The following is an 18277-nucleotide window of genomic DNA, read 5'->3' as shown; positions in this document are numbered from 1 at the left end:
GCCTTTGTATTTTGACTTTTATGATGGCTGTTGTTGTTTAATAAATATTATTATTCAATACTATTTTTTTATAAACAGTAGTATTTAAATATATTTAGTATTAGTTAGTATATTTAGAATTTAGTATTGAGAAACTTTCTGTGTGATCATGATGGTGATTTTAGTTTATTTGTTCTAGCTTTAGATGGTGACAAAGAAACAGTTTTTACAAGTCAGCAGTAAATACTTTTATATTTAAAGAGACTGAAATGCTGTTGTAAACAAGGAAGTTATTTTTACTTTCAATAATACCTTGTAAGAAGCAGCCAACAAATGCACTGAACTGCACTGTCATAAGAAATCACTCTGAACAGATGAAAGGATATTATGACAAATATATTGCTTTCCACAGTGGACATTCAAACTAATGTTTTATGCTGAACATGAGGTTGAGCTAAAGCATGATTGCTGTATCAGATGCAGATAAGCTGAATCACAGCCGTGTCAAAATACAGCCATATCACACTACAATTCATGTGATTTTGCTATACTGTATTACTCATACATGAGTTATGTAAGTAAATGCATATTAAATCTAGATTTTAATAAGTTTGTCAAGACAAATGGATTTAAATTTGTTTTTGTTTTAAGTTTGAAGAAGTTTCAAGTTTAAAGTAGGTTTAAGTTTTAAAAGCTTGAAGTTTGAAGCAGTTTTAAGTTTGAAGTGGATTTAAAATTTCAACGTTTAAAGCAATTTTAAGTTGAAAGTAATTTTAAAAGCTAAAAGTTCGAAGCTTTTAAGTCTCTCAGAAAGATACAAACCCCAATTTGACATAATGTAATATTATTAATAACAAATAGAACAAAATTAAGCAGTCTAAAGTTTGAAGTAGCTTTTAAAGTTCAATGTCTTAAGCACTTTTAAGTTTAAAGTAGTTTTAAAAGCTAAAAGCTAAAAAAAAAAGATATTGAGCTTTTCCATTCCACTGCTCACTTGCATTTTAAGTTCAAAACACGTTTAATCTGAATGGTCCCTAAGTCTGATTTAGGTTTTATTTTTATTTTTTTGGTAACACTTGTCCAATTCTCGCCATTAACAAACTTTTCTGACACTTATATCTCTGTATAATGTTTATTTTAATAGTTGAAATAATTTATGTATGTATGCACGAATGTGTTTGAGCTCACCAAGAAATTCCTGACAACTGTGTTGTTTGGCAATAAATAAATAAAAATTATGTTTATTAATAGTTAGTAAGGTAGTTGTTAAGTTTGATAATTAGGTATGCAGAATGTGTGCTTTATAAGTACTAATAAACAGCCAAATTGTTAATAATAGGCATGCTAATAAGCAACTAGTTAATAGTGAGAATTGGTCCTTACGCTAAAGTGTTACCAGGATAAGTTCAGGAAGTAACATCTAGCGCTTGACCTTAGTTAACCTTTACTTACCAACACCCAGGGAAAAACTTTGTATGTCTGTGGGGGCATCCATGTTTGTTCTGAAAACTGACTTGAATGGCAGGGGGTTCATGTATATGTGTTTGTATTTTTTGCAAAAGCACGCTGTGCTCTCCACTGTTCTGGAATTGCTTCCATTTGAAAACGTTTCATTAGCTGTGCATATCGGGGGGACTTTAATTTGACTTCCTGTTTCAGTCCTTCTTTAATCCTGGGCCTTTCTAATAATTGCCTGATGGCGAATAACTTCCCCTGAAACTCAGGACTAATCAGGCATGTCACTGCGCAGTTAAATTTGCTTTCAATCCATTCGTAATAGGCAGGATATTAGCAATGTCAGACAATCAAGGCTTCACGCGAGCCAGGTCGGAATTAATGGTTCTGCTTTATTTGCTGCTTACGTTATTAGTGTTGGTATCCCATAAGCAACGTGAAGCTCATCTGGTAAACAAATAAAAAATCTCATAAGTTATACAGTGAGGGATTTGATCCAGATAGACTAATATGAGACCATTTGTTTCAGTCCCAATTTATTTGTGCTGTTTTTAGCGGATCATGTCTCGTTTTTTCTGAAGCTTACGCTGTGATTTCGTTGACCTTTGGATCTTTTTGATTTGAAAACCAACATTTTATGAACCAACATGACTTGGGTTAGTGTGTTCCTCCAATGTTCACTCATGATCCATTTGATGTTTTTTGTAACAGTTCCTGTCAAATAAACACAGATATCAGATATGCAGTGTGACAAACTGCATATTCATCAGCCATCGTCTGCTTTGGAAACAGGTGGTGGAGTTGCATAAGCAGTGGTGTCTTCATACTTTGCATACTGCTTATTTTACGCCATGCAAAACCTCTCTAGGTTTTGTGATTTACACCCCACCCACCCCCTTCCCTGGACTCTTATCCCTCAGGGATTGTTGTGATGGGGGAAAAAAATCCAGAAAAAAAATCCATCATACTTCCATGCACCCCATACAAATCAATTCACCTTCTCGCAGTCAATCAGTATGCTTCCTTCAGGCTGCTCCAAAATCCTTCCTTTGATCTTTTTCCCCGAACAGAGTCATTTTTTTTCAATACAGAAAGCTTTGTCAAGTGTCCACACCATGCTTGGGTTGCTTCCTTTCTTTTCCCTTTGTCTCAACCTCCATAAAAGCCTATCAAACCCATCCATCATATCACAGCCCAAATCCATGTGTGACTTTCCCTCGCTGTCTTTCTGCATTGCAGAGAGATGTTGATTCCGATATGTAGGGTGGTCTGCGGTGAGAGAGAGTTTGACTAGGCTGTAAACTAAAGGGATTTGGTGGTGGTTGAGGAGAGACCAGACCCACAGGCTGTGTGTGGTTCAGACTGGTGTCTTCATTCCCTGGAGGACACGCTTTCCACATGAAGCCCAGGGCAGGATGAGGTGCCCTCACAAGCCAAGTTCCCTGCCCCTCAAGTTCCCTGCTCTGTTTTCTCAAGATAAAGGATGGCTCTGTGTTCCCCTTTCTGAAAGGAAGGAAGAATTGATAATGGATATTGTTCTCTTCATAAAAAGAGGAAGAACTCTGCATAATCATTTTTGTTTTTGCAGCTGCAAAATATACTTCATATTTATGTTTTACAAGAACATACTATGTCAGTCTTTCTACTTAAGAATATCACGTTTAAAGGTACAGGTTGTAGGACCTGCCACGAGAGGGTGCACTACCAAAACAATAACAATCGCCTGGTTTGAGGAACGTGGAATGATGGGATTTGTTGTCTTCTACCCAACTGCTGACGACCATCAATCAGACGGAAAGATAAATCATGGATTTATCACTTTAAAGTTTTATAAATGTTGTGTTTGATGTCATAATTTTCAAATGCGAGTTCAACGATTTGCGCGAGTAGATTACATACAAAGTAAATGAAAAGACGCGATCAGACTATGGATCAGATGCGTCCTTGCGCGGGTCTAGAATGTATGCCCGATAATACTAATCTTAATACTAATCTTGAAGCAAGCTAATGGTTTACTGGACGCTAGACACTACTTCCGCATTTGTCCACGACACTGTTGTCATGTGGTTTCTACGTCAGTAAAGGCGGTAACAAAGGGGAACTAACGTCATTGACAGGCGACTGCACTGCCCCATGTAACTGTTTAGAATGGGAATTTTTCTCATGATTTACAAGTAGTTGAAAACATTAGAGATATTGTTAGTAATCAGCTGGACAAAATATATAACACTAGCCTAGTGAATTTTGGATATTTTACTGCAAATATCTTACAAATTATACCTTTAATGCAATGTGTGACTATTTTTTTATTTATTTGGGAAATTTACGATAACACTTTACTTTAAGCCTTAATGCATTATAAAAGTAGTTTTAATGCATTAATTATGCCTAGTAATGCACCTTATAATGCATTGTACAATCTCATGAATAATTGTAACCACCGTTCATATATTATATACATAGCAATTCATTGTTACAAATTCAGTTATAATTATTTTAAGATATAATGTATTACAACCTACAACACTTACCAAATTTTACCAAAATTACCAAATTTACTAGCAATTTCTCAGGGCAGATTGTTTAAAAGACATTTCTTAGACAGATTTGTTTTTGTTTCCCAAAGTTGTGAATAAAACAAAGAGCATTGAAATACATTTTACAAGAAAATATCATTTATTGCTAATTGTTTTTGAAATTTACTAGCAATTTCTGAGTTAAAATTGTTTTTGTATTAAGTTTTTAGTACATGTTATATAGTAATAACACTTACTTACAGTATGAATAATTCCACATAAAAATAATAATAGCATTATATTATATTATGCATAGTGACAAGTAAATAATCTAAACCAAACCTATCAATGATGTTAACCCTATATGCAAGAACAGAATTTATTCATATTTATGTGTGCAATAACATGGGATCTTCAAATAAAGTTTAAGGTTTTTTTTTTTTTTTTTTTTTTGTTTTTTTTTAGGGAGGCAAAAACCAATTGAAACCAGCAGTGAACAAGCTGAAAATGAGCAGACAGTTGCTCAAGAAAGGAAGTGAATCATGGTTGGCAGGCTCCCACGAGTGCTGTACTTCAGCCTGTTCACATAAAGGCAGTTTCTGTGCTTATCTGCTCTCTCTAGACCGCAGTGTGGATTAGTAAATCTCTCAGGGTTTAAGTGAAAAATTTCAACCTGCATAAAACCATACTGTTCTGAACAGCACTAATACTGCAAAGCAGTTCATAAAGTCTTTCTACAGAGAGAGGACATTCATACATCAGTAATGTAATACAGACTCTCAATGGAGCACTTACAATTGTGAATAATGGACAGTATTTTTTATTCAGGTATGGGTGTTTCTTCATCCAGGTGTTGTTTTTTAATTTAACCTAACAGATTTCTTTTTTTTTTCTTCTGTTGTGCATGACATTGTTTATGGGCCAGTTAAACAAACTAGCGTGAGTGTGTTTTAGTCCATATAAAGGCCCAAGGCAATTTCTCTACACAACTTCTGACATGTGTGATGTATGACATCAGCAGTGTCATCATGACGCTCATGGTAATGAAATCACATTGGAAGTAGACTCTACAGACATCATACACTGACAGACCTGCATATGTGCCTTTACTGCCTTAGGTGCCAAAAAAAAAAAAAAAAAAAAAAAACAGGTGAAAAGGAAAGCCTTCACAAAAAGTATGTCTTTTTTGGTATTTTTTCTTATTTTTCTTCAGCATAGATGCATTAAAGTGGTCAAATGTGTCAGTAAATAACTGTATAATGTTTGAGGATTTCTACGTCAAATACAATCAGTTCTTTTGAACTCTCTATTTATCAAAAAAGAAAAGAAAAGAAAAGATGGTTTCCAGAAAAATATTAAGAATTTACATGGATTATAATTAGAGAAGTTTCTTGAGCAGCAAATCAGCAAATCTAGACTGGAGTAATGTATTACATTTCTAAAATAAATCTATAATATTTTTGTAAAAAAAAAAAATAATTAAATAAATAAATAAATAAATAAAAATAATCAAATTGTAATGCTATTTTTAAAATATTACTTTTTTTTTTTACTGTAGTTTTAATGAAATAAATGTATTCTTGGTAGAAGAATAAAACAACAACAAAACGTATATATATGTATATATCCAACCACAATCCTTTCAACGGTAGCGCAAATTCTTGTTGCTATTGTTCTAACCTTTCATTGACCTTGTTAAATATAAATAACCAAATGGAAGGTTTAAGTTTGCTTATGCGTCCTTCTCTATTTGCTATCATAGAGTCAATGAAATGGAAATAGCCCATGAACATGAAAATCTACTTCAGTTGACTTTCAACAACCACTTCCACTTTGATAAAATTGTTTTCCATCTATATTTTACAGAAGTGTTTTTGTTTGTGCCCAATTGTTATGACAATGATATGTATATGATAATCACAAGCTGTATTGCAGGGGTCTCAAACTCACATTATACCTGGGGGCCACTATCCAGGCTGGTGTTCTCGCGGCCAGTTGAACAACAAATAATGTGTAGTTGCAGCCATGAGTTTTAATACACAGCTATTTGCATGGAGACATCATTGAATCTTTATTTTATTCTTATTATTGTTTATTTTTACTGCACTTCTGGATAAACTGTTCTGGATACACACTAAGTAGCATGATTAAAACTAACAAACTGATTTCAGTTTACAAATTTGAGTGAGAAATGAGAGCAGGCTGCCTATAGACTAGCAGCACTAGTGCCAGCTGACATGCGCTTATGGGTCATTTGTATGCAGCAGTTGCACCGTTGAGAAACCCCACAGGAAATAGACCAGCCACCAAACAAGCCCCAGATTCTCTGAACTCCTACTGTCAAGGTACCAATCTAACTCAATTTTATCACGCTCTCAAAGTGCTAGCCTTATGTCTCTGAAGCTATCCTCGTTCAGTCTCTTTTTCCTTCCCTCAACAAATTGTGTTTCTGATCATGCTGTGTTCTTGTGTTTGCTCTCACAACAAGGGGATCAGGCAACAGGATCTGACAGGGAGAAGGAATGGCAGCGGACAGCACAATTATGCAACCCCCGATGCGGAGAGATGACCTTAAACACTTAAAGCTAAAAGAGCCTGGCCTGGGCCGCACACGCTTTTTTTCAATAGTCACACTTCTTGACCTTTTAGTTGATTTTCTTTCTCCTTCTATCTTTCACATCCTCATTTATCAAACGTAATAAATAATTAAATAAATAAAAAAAACTGGTAGGAAGTGTTTAAGAATGGAGTGCAACAGTGACTTCCCAGTTTCTGAATGACCTTTTTTTTTTTTAAGTTGTCATAATATTCCACAAATTTTGATAATGTTAGTACTATTTTTAATGCATTTTTGATCTTGGCAAGCATCTGAAACGGCTTTTTACATCATACCAAACCCAGATATTCAGTGGTAGTGTAAGGCCTGTTGCAATAATCAATAAATTGAATAATTACACAATATATGTAAATGACCTCAATAAATTTGGTGACACAATATATATCGCCCATTATATTTACTTAAAAATTAATGTCAACATGTTTTGTACATTCCAGTTGTGCCTGCCTTTTGCAGCTTCTTGTACATATGTTGTGTAGTCGTGAGGTGCTAGTTCAAATGTAAAAAATGCTTCTACAAAAAAAGTTTGGTCTGAAGAAATGGCCTTGTTTAGGGATCTGTGCCTTTGTGCATACGGACATCTGACTGCTGAGAAGGGATTGTGTTTTTAAGCAATACGTACAGTGCAGCCTTAATTTACAGAGAAAAGAAGGTCAGGGAAAAATCTGTAGATTGTTATTTGTTATCTGTGCTTTTTTCTACTTGTTACTTTGCACTGTTTGTTAGAAAATTATTACTTACTTTTTATTCATGTTTTTGAGGTATCTAATATTTTGATCCTTAATTTCCATGATCTAAATATTCTTAAAAATTTAAAGTTTGTTGTCATTTGGAAGTGTGTGGGCCTTCTTGCATTATTATGCCGTTACATTATGCTTATATATTCAGTGACATAAAATGGTCTTTAAAATGACAATAATATCACTTACAGCAATTATTTCTGGGGCAAAAAATCGCACAACAAAAAGTTGTTATCGTGACAGACCTAGGTAGTTTATATTATCAGATCGGAGATAGAGGTAGGTGTGAAAGATTTCTATGTTATTTTAAATGAATGGGATTTTGACTTGTGGAACCTAACTGTGGGTCTCGATTGGCTGAAATAATGGCTGTTTGTGAGCATTCCTATTTTGAGGGAAACAACGCCAATTTTTATTGTCAGGGGACAACACTGGCTCGATATCTTGCTGACAAATTGTGAAGGCCATTTTGACATCAATACCACCATTGTACCTGAGTGAGTTTTGGCAGACTGAGGGGCATTACAGGAAATTACTGTTATCTGCCCCTGAGATACCCCCCCAACACCCGCCCAAAAAAAAAAAAAAAACTTCTGTTTGTCCTAAAGATGTGTATTCGCATTTTCCATCAATCTATGGCTGTCTTCAGTCATTCAGCATCAGAAAATGCACATGCCCTCTAGCCGTTCTTCAAGAGCCACCATTCACACACTGCATTTTTACAGTCTGAGACTGTCAAGTGCCTCTTAAAAAGGAAACTGCAGTGACAGTAACACTATGTTAAATTCTTTTAATTCTGTTTCATTCATTTAAACTCTACATTACCATTAAAATGTTAACATGTAATAAGTAAACTTCACATTACAATTAAAACTAGGTACAATCCCCAATAAATAAATTGTTAGAAAAAAAAATGATAATGACAAATCAAAAGCCATTTTACCTGATGTGAGCCTTAATATATATATATATATATATATATATATTTTAATTAACAAGTTAATTTTGTCATATTGAATAATATTTTTAACAAGTAATATTTTAACTACACATTTTAAACATTACATTTATTTGAGTTGCACTTCTCAATCAATACATTTTTTCCCAACCAGCAGACATTCTAACAAGATAATGTCTTAACATTATTGTCAATGAATATCACTTAAATAGCGTTGTACTGTGTTTAATATAAAGTCAGTGTAGCTTTTTCAGACAAGCCCAGAACTCTGACTGCGTAACGTAAGCTCTGTGTCATAAGATTCATTTCGAGTCAGTGGACAGGGGCCTCCTGAAGCCAAACTCTGACCCTGAGCCATCTCAGCCTCTCTCCCACTTCCCCCGCAGATATGACCATCTGATGAAATTATACAGCAAGAAAAACAAAGACAATAAAGCATCCTTACCTTGCTCCCCTTGAACCCAAAGGTCATGTTTGAGTGACAGGTGGGTTGTTTACTAGGACCTGTGGGATGAGAGCAAAGCTCTGAGCTCCTTGTACTCATGTTTTTTTTCTTTTCATACCTCTCTTTAACATTCCTCCCTCTCCATTGAGAGTTGTAATGATATTTAAACAGTGGTGAAAACACATGATGACAATAAGAATTCAGAACTGCATATATAATGGAAGTATAAGGTTTGCGGGTTTGTACAGTTCACCAATTTTGATCTGTTTAAATCTCAAATAGCTTTTGATATCACTTTGGAATCAGCACTAGATTTGGTTTCCCAGGTGCTCGGTTATAAGAATGAGACAGCTTTACAAAATGGCTTGCATCAGTGACTTCGCTAGATTGAGCATCCAGACTTGTATCTCACACGAGAAGCTGTCAAAGAAAGCCAGAGAGAAAAATCGTGTGTGGTTTGTAAAAACGAAAGTGAGCACTAGGGTTTAGGAAGACAATTTGATGTGCACCTACATCTGTGACAGACAAAACAATCTTGCTGGAGGAAAAAATACATTCAGCAGGTATTGCCCTCACAAAATACATTTTTAAAAGGAAAACATATGTGTTTGTGTGTGTAATTATTTATTTTTATTATTATGTTTTAGGAAATTCAGACATTAAACAAGATTTGTTTGAAATGAATGCTGTTCTTCAAAACTTTTGTTCATCAAAGAATGCAACAGTTATGTAATACTGTATGTTCTCTGGCCCAAATGGTGTTTCGTTAAGCCTTGGGTCACAAGAAGAACCATTTATCTTCATAACAGCATATTTCATGCGCGTTATTCATAAAACAAACAGTTTGTTGTGGATGCTGCTGTTGTACACCTTCCGAGTCACAGGAATTTATAGACGGAATCATTTGTCCCCAAGCAACAGCAGACCTCATTTAGCAAAATATGATTTTATCTGATGGGATGCCAAGCACATGTTCTTCACAGAGTGTTAATAATTGCTTATGTTGTTATTTCTCGAGATTGTTTGAGAAGACATGTGACTTGAGGTGCTGAGTGAGACAGCTGACAGTATAAGACTGCTTTAAATAATTACTCTATATGAGCTGCAGAAACCTTATATGCCTATATGGGTCAGAGATGAAAAATGGATTTCAAGCATCAAAACAAGAAAAGTTTAATACAGCTTTATTTATTTTTTTCATACATTCGAATGTCTTGTGTAGTCTTTTAGATTATTTTTTTTATATGATTTACAGAATACACACACTAAAATCAGTGTAATAACGTTCATATACCAAAAAAATCGTGTCTTGCCATATTAAGACATATTTGGGGGGGGGGGGGGGGTTATTGCATTTTATCAATGGCTGGCTTTCCATTCTGCTGAAAACTTCACCTACATGAAAACTCAATCCATACCTTTTTAAAATAATCAATAAATTGTCTTATTAAATAAAAACGTATTTCTAAAACAAATTTGTTTGCTTTATACTGTTAGTGAATATAATTTTCCGACTTTCTGAAGCATATTTGAAAAGACTTCAAAGCCAGTGTGTGATATTTGACTACTCACTTTCAGCTTTGACACAGATCTATAATTACAAAGCAGGTCAGACTAGTTGTAATTAAGGGATAGTTGATGTTCCCAGCTCATGTAATCCGTGTCTGATTGAGTTGTACGTGAGGGATAGTGAGATCCTCACTTGTTATTCACTCTCAAATTTCTTGTCCTTTTACGAGCCACGACCCTGGAGCAAGCGCAGTGGGAGCTTATTAAATGTTTTAAAGCTCCCCGACTGGCTTCAGACCCACAACATCAGACTCTCCCCAAACAAAGTATTGATGCTCTAAGGGTTTTGTACACATCTTTCAGTCTGAGTTAAGCTGAGCTAAGGTCCAGTTAACCTCTGTGAAGTAATGTTTCCTGTGCTCTTAATGGCAAGGTAACATCTCTGCACTGTGTCGCCACTCTGACTGCGAGGGCAAACAGCCTCTGAAGCTGGATAAGTGAATCTTACCCTTACTCTGAGGGTAAGCTAAGACTTATTCTTTCATATGCATTGAAGGTATACAGCTACAGTCTCTAGATCATGTATACCAACTTTGGAAAGCTCAGGGCTCCCTTTAGCCTAAGGATCATACATATATTTATAGTAACAGTTTTATATGAATGCAGAAGTAACTATATGTGATAAGCAAAATGACCCAAATCCTGTGATTCAACACAATAAAAAAAAAAAAAAAAAAAAAAAAAAAATATATATATATATATATATAATAATAATAATAATAATTAAAACTGGTTAGAGGCTTGGTTCTCTGTATCTTTTGTTGATTGGATGGAGGCAGATCTGAATCCAAATTTGTAGTCAAATTTGTAGAAAAAAAAGTTAAATTTATTCACAATGAAAATCAATAGCATGCCTTTGAATATGGTTAATACCACTGATAGGCTGAATATTTTGGTAAACCATAATAATAATAATAATAATAATAATAATAAAGTATTAATTTTTACCAAATATGACCAGACTAGATAACCATGATGCTTATTTATTTTAATTATTATTATCAATGTTATTAAATGCATCTTGATTATTATGATATGGCAAAGATAATTCAAATTACACATTAACACGGTCATTTAAATATCTAATATCAACCAATAAACAAATAAAAAAATAAGTAAATAATTAACAACCAGTAACTAATATGGTGCAGACATATTATACATGTGTACTCTTACATATTTATATATTTTATAATGATGCAGTATTTTTTTAATTTATATTTAATTTAATTTATTTTTGGATCATATTGTGAATATATTTTCAATTACACCATTTCTTAGTAAGCATAAACAGTAAAAGTAACATTATTTATACAAAGGGAATAAGTGCATATTTTGTGTATGTGTTTATGTATATGTACACACACACACACACACACACACACACACACACACACACATATATATATATATATATATATATATACTACTTTTTCTCCAGATCATCACACATAAAATATCAGTTGATGAATCTATTAGTAATCAATGCCTGAGATCACTTCCTTCATGTTAAATGAGTCTTGATCTTTGCTTTGCCTTTTGTGCAATTGTTTTGACAAGGCGGCTGAAGAGAATCAATAAGGCACATGAGTAAGTGGAGGTGGTGAAGAGGGGAAGTGGAGTGGTCATGCTGTAGAAACAGATCAAGTAACAACTTCACATCACCATCTGCCCCTCCGCATCTTGAGACATTTGAAAACCCAGTGAAATCTGCTGGGGATTTTTTTCCTTCTGCTTGCTGGTATCTGATATTACAAGGCCTGTTTCTGCTCCTCATCCTCCTGCTGTGTTGCCTGCAACTTAGTACACTTTCAGAATGTTTTTCCTAGTCCATTATTTATCCTAGGCCTGATTTTGTTTCAGATCTTCTCTGTTGACTTTATCCTACACAACCAAAACATCACTCTGGTGCTTTATGTCCTTGTTTCAGAGGATTCCAAATATTTAGGGTTGAAATGGTGACTCCAACTGCATTTAGTCTGCCTTATATAATGCTAAACCATATGATTCTGTCTTGTTTTGTTGTTTTTATTTTTTACAGAATGTCTAAATCTGTCTTCTTATGATGCACTTATGACTTTATGATTACTCCAGAGCACTCACAGATCTATGATGATTTTCAATTGCTATTTAAGTTACGGTGATTTTGGGAAACAGACCATAATTAAGATCAGTGGTACGATCGTTTTAACAAACTTCCTAGGCTTATGAAGCTTTTGGGAAATGCAGCCTTGGAAAATTTGGGTTCCCCAAACATAAGTGCATTCGTGGAGTGTGTCAGAGCAATGCTCTCACTGTCACTTAGTCATTATAAATGTAATATCTTATGCAAGACTAATTATACTCATGCAGCAGCCATGTCCTGCACTGCTCTTCACAGTCAGTAAATTTGCTGTTGTTTGTTTAGAGTGCATTTGTGCATGGGATGATGTTGATTGTCATAGTCATTACCCCTAGGTTACAGAGACCTTATGTGAGCTAGAGTGTCACCAGAATGCCATTCTATGCTTTTGGAAGAACAGGAGGCAGGGCCGGATTAACCATACGGGCAACAGGGCAATTGCCCAGGGGCCCAAGACCTCTGAAGGGCCCAGGGCAGCAAGGGCACGAGCAAAATACTGTATCTTGTTATCTCCCGCTTTATATTAAACAAACTGTCAACACGGGCTTTTGTGCTGCACAGAGAGACGCTGCGCTGCCTATGACTTTGAACGTGAGTTGAGAGTGGTTGAGAGTCAGTCTCATGCGGACTGACCAATGAAGAGAGGGCCTCAAGTTAAGACCCTCTCCTCATTGGCCAGTCCGCATGAGGTGGGTCAAATGTTATGCCGAGCGGGTTACGTCAGGCATTGCTACAACAGAAAAAAATTTGACATGGAGAAGCTAGTGGGAGCACGAAGCGGAAATTAAAAAAGGAAAAGGACATCAGAAACGCAGAAAATTTAAAGTATATACCTAAAAAAGGTAATTTCTTCACTCCTGTAAATGTTACCGACAGTTCTGTTAAGTCAGCTTCCTTCAACGACGAGGACAACTCAGCTAGCCAGGACTTTTCTACACCACCAGGCAGGAGGTGCAGTTGGATTTGCCTCTGATTAAGCACAACACGGTTTCTTTAAGTAAGAATACTTACTTTGTATGCCAACATTAATTATTACAGTTTAAATGTCAGTCATTTTCACCACCACCTTCTGATAAGGTTTGGGTACCGAACTGACCGAATTGCATTAGTACTACCCATAGACTGTATAAGAACTTGGACGTAGTGTCCGTGACGTCACCCACAGATTTCTGAAGAGCGTTTTTGAAGCTCAAAGTTGGCGGAGTGGGCCCTCGCCATCTTGGCAGCGAGTCAACGTGCGTCATTCCCGGATAATCGAAAATGGGCAAAAATGGGCATGATTGCATAATCATATTTTAAATGTAGTTTAATACAATTTTTAAGTTTTGTTTTAAAAACAACAAAAATATTACTAGGAGAACGATTTAAAATGTACTTTACAGTAAAAATTAAAAAAATTATTACAAAGTGCACAAACGTATACTTATAGTAGATACTCAGAAAATAAATGTAATTATTTGCATGAGCCTTCTTGGAGTACCTACAAGTGAATATTTAATTAAGTGCACTTCTGTTTTCAAGGGAATGTTCTTAATATTTCTGAAGAATCCATATTGTCATAAGCTGGAGGGTTAAAGCGTCAGTAAAATCAGTCTAATGGTTTTTGATTTGGTCAGAGGAACTCATTAAAAGCATCTGAAGGGAAAATAAAAATGAATTTATGTGCATACTCTGCAGGGACCTCAAAAGTAAAGTCAATCTCAACAGAACATGAAGGGTTAATTGCAAACACAGCCACCTGTTTAGAAAACAGCAGAGTTTTTGTCAGTAAATGTGGATAACGGAACATTATAAACAAGCCAAAGCACACTTTATATAAACCCAGTAGTTTGGCAAAAGATAATTCAGGTCATGAAGCAATGCCATGTTTGTTCAGCCAATGACAATCCAGTGTGATTGCATCACCAGCATTGTTCAATATGTAATTAATCCCCAGGCTATATATTACCACAGCGAATGGAGTTCATGTACCGTGTGAGGACACAACAACATAACAATGACCCCCCCCAAACATGGTAGTAGAAGGTTAAAGCAGTAAGAAAACACGTTGAAGGCAATGTTTACAGAAATGTGTTCGTACAGGATAAACAGTATCCCTGATAGTAGACTACAGTGGCATTTCCCATGGCTAGAATTCACTCTATAGCCGTTCCCTCCCTTTCTGCCTTCGAATGGATTTCCGCATAGAAGAAAACATGTTCTGTATGTGTGTATATGTCAGTGGTAGCAAGTCCAAGTATTCATGTGCTGTATGTATGTGCAGAGTTGTGTAATGTATAATAGAAGCACAGAATACAGGGTATAAACACTGTATATTATGCAGAGGTGGAAAGTAACGAATTACATTTACTCGCGATACTGTAATTGAGTAGCTTTTTTGTGTACTAATACTTTTTAAAGTAATTTTTTAAATTTGTAATTTTACTTTTACTTAAGTATATTTTGATTGAAGTATTGTACTTCGCTACATTTTAAAACACATTAATTACTGAGTAAAAAAAAAAAAAAAAAAAAAAAAACTTGCTCCCTGGAAACTAAGGCTGTAAATAATGGGCAGGAGGGCAAACTGGTGCCAAAATCACAAGAAAGATGCAGACGGACAAAACAGGCGTTAGTGGTGCAGACACCGCTGAAAACGAAACCCCGTCATATTCTGAAGTTGAACCCGAAGGAAATGAAGTGAACCCCTGGCCATATGTATGCTCTATTATGCAGTGTAAGCTGTACTTGCCTAGGAAGAGCAAACTAGCAGCTTATAAAATCTCGACAAGACATCAACCCTTCGCAAGAATGTAGAGGTCAGCTAAATAATTGCATCGTTGCATTGGTGGTTAAAATGAAGCTTTGACATTTTAGCAAGAGGTTTTGCACAAATTAGCTAAAAAGACCATGGTGAGGAGTGTGCTATTTTTGTTTAATGATGTGCACGCGCATTTATAGTGCGTTCTTTCACTGTGTGATTCAGTCTCCTAAAATGCATTTAGAACGATCAAAAAATTTAAGATATAGGGGCAGAAAATTCACATATTTATATAATTTCATATATTAAATCAAAATCACACAAAGAATGCCATCTTTTCCTCCAAAAATCATCATGAATATATACATACATATATATAACAGTTCAGTAAACAAGTTAATTAAGAGACTTGCGTTTTAGACACCATATTGCTGTCACACACCTGGACTTATTTTGTGTGTTTTTTCCCCTGTGCTCCAGTTTCTGTCTTCCGTGTGTGGTTTTGATTAGTTCCCAGGTGTGTCTAGTCATTTCCCCATGTGTTCCATGTCCCTGTTAATTTAGTCATGCCATCCACCTGTGTTTCCCCAATTATCCCTTCTACTTAAGCCTTGTCCTTTCTGTTCTGTTTTGTCGGGTCTACTCATCTACTCGTCTAAATGTCAACTTGTCTACTTGTCACCTGTTACTTGCCACTTGCCTCTTGCCACCTGTTATTTACGACTTACCTTGTTTATGTTTTATTTAATAAATCCTTGTTTCGTTTATCCCTCGGCTCCGTGTTCCTTCCAGCAGCATAAGCCGTGACAGAAGACCCGACCTAAAAAGTTTAAGAACTGCGTGTTTTCCCTCCGTTTTGTTTTCCGTTTTTTCAGTCTTTTTGTTTCCGTAGTGTGTCATGGATCCCCTCTATCGCCCCGAATACCTCCTCCTCCTGCTGACGGAGCAGGAGGGACTGTCTCTCGAGGACCATACCAGACGGTTTCTCTGGATAGCTAATGCCACCAGCTACCCGGACCACGCGCTCTGCACCTTTTATCACGCCAGCCTGAACTCCAGGTGCAGAGCGTTGTCGCCCGAAGATGGTCCTCGGGAGGATTTCGCCGCCTTTATAGAGTGGAATCTGGTGAGAAATGGGTCACCTCTCACGGTCGGCCCAATGGAGGATCTCGCCAGGTCCACTCTGGACCCAGAGCCCAGCCTACAATCTCCCCACGGTACGAGGCATAAGCCCGAGCCCACCGATGACGGAGAGCCAGAGAGCAATCCGTCAGACCAGGTGCGAGAGCCGGCGACACTGCCCACCACGAGGGAGCATAATGTGGAGCGCCAAATGGGTCAAAATGAGGGGGTTTCCAATTCACCTATGCCAGATCCTCCTGTAAGCCCAGGACGGGCTCCTGATCCTCTGTTAAGCCCAGGACGGGCTCCTGAACCCCCGTTAAGCCCAGGACGGGCTCCTGATCCTCCGTTAAGCCCAGGACGGGCTCCTGTTCCCCCGTTAAGCCCAGAACGGGCTCCTGATCCTCTGTTAAGCCCAGGACGGGCTCCTGTTCCCCCGTTAAGCCCAGGACGGGCTCCTGATCCTATGTTAAGCCCAGGACGGGCTCCTGATTCCCCGTTAAGCCCAGGACGGGCCCCTGATCCCCCGTTAAGCCCAGGACGGGCTCCTGATTCCCCGTTAAGCCCAGGACGGGCTCCTGATCCCCCGTTAAGCCCAGGACGGGCTCCTGAACCCCCGTTAAGCCCAGGACGGGCTCCTGAACCCCCGTTAAGCCCAGGACGGGCTCCTGAACCCCCCGTTAAGCCCAGGACGGGCTCCTGAACCCCCGTTAAGCCCAGGACGGGCTCCTGAACCCCCGTTAAGCCCAGGACGGGCTCCTGATCCTCCGTTAAGCCTAGGACGGGCTCCTGATCCTCCGTTAAGCCCAGGAAGGGCTCCAGCCCCAGAGCTTACTCCAATGCCTGCTCCTCCAAAATTCCCACCCTCCCACCCACTCCTGCCTCCTCCTCCGCTGTCGTCTGGCTGCCCCTCTGCTCGCCCTCAGCCTACCATCATTGTGGTGCGAGTTCAGCGGGACCGCCATCCTCCAGCGACGCCTTGGTCGGCGTCTCCCTCACCTCCGCCTCCAGCCTCTGAGGCCTGGACTCCGCCTCGGCCCGTTGACCCGTCGGCTCCACCATGGTTCCTAGCTCCTTCCTCTCCGCCGTGGCCCGGCAGTCCGCAGGCTCTTCCTGGCTCCCTCGTCCCTCCGGCTCCGCCTTGGTCTGGCGTCATCCTTCCTATGCCTCGGGACTCCACTCCTCCGGCTTCGCCTCATCCCTCCGTCCCTCCGGCTCCGTCAGGCTCCTTCATCCCCTCGGCTACACCTCAGTCCTCGGTCACTCTGGCCTCACCGCGGCCTTCCGGATCCACATCGCCGCGTCAGTCACCAGAGCCATCAGTTCCGCCTAGGACCTCCGGCTCCTCCCCGTCACCCTGGCTCTTCGGCTCTCCGTCTCCACCTCGGGCTCCTCCTCCACTTGCTCCGTTGCCGTGGGTCGAGTCCCTGGAGTCGGTGACCATTCCTCCTCCATGGCTCCTTCCTCCGTCGGCCCCACCTTGGGCCGTTATGGCTGTGGCCTGGGTCCTGCTGGGTACCTCCTGCTTCAGATCCTTCCTGTCTCCTCCCTGGCTCCTCCCTCCGTCATCTCCTCCCTGGCTCCTCCCTCCGTCATCTCCTCCCTGGCTCCTTCCTCTGTGGTCCCTGTCTGCTGGCCTCCCTTTGTTGTTTCTACGGTGCGAGGACGCACCTACCGGGAGGGGGGAGTACTGTCACACACCTGGACTTATTTTGTGTGTTTTTTTCCCTGTGCTCCAGTTTCTGTCTTCCGTGTGTGGTTTTGATTAGTTCCCAGGTGTGTCTAGTCATTTCCCCATGTGTTCCATGTCCCTGTTAATTTAGTCATGCCATCCACCTGTGTTTCCCCAATTATCCCTTCTACTTAAGCCTTGTCCTTTCTGTTCTGTTTTGTCGGGTCTACTCGTCTACTCGTCTAAATGTCAACTTGTCTACTTGTCACCTGTTACTTGCCACTTGCCTCTTGCCACCTGTTATTTACGACTTACCTTGTTTATGTTTTATTTAATAAATCC

The 18277-nt window shown here is 38.5% G+C and overlaps 1 long non-coding RNA gene across 1 annotated transcript; it reads left to right on the top strand.

Annotated features, from left to right (window-relative positions):
• Positions 1-210: 210 nt before the first annotated feature.
• LOC132097130 (uncharacterized) lies at positions 211-1841 on the top strand. The gene is made up of 3 exons (XR_009422671.1): positions 211-480; positions 674-887; positions 925-1841. It is a non-coding gene; the product is annotated as an uncharacterized LOC132097130 (long non-coding RNA).
• The last annotated feature ends 16436 nt before the right edge of the window (positions 1842-18277 follow it).

This window comes from Carassius carassius, chromosome 21 (genome assembly GCF_963082965.1).
Source record: "Carassius carassius chromosome 21, fCarCar2.1, whole genome shotgun sequence".
Lineage (NCBI taxonomy): Eukaryota > Metazoa > Chordata > Actinopteri > Cypriniformes > Cyprinidae > Carassius > Carassius carassius.
This window is presented reverse-complemented; position numbering and strand designations above follow the sequence as displayed.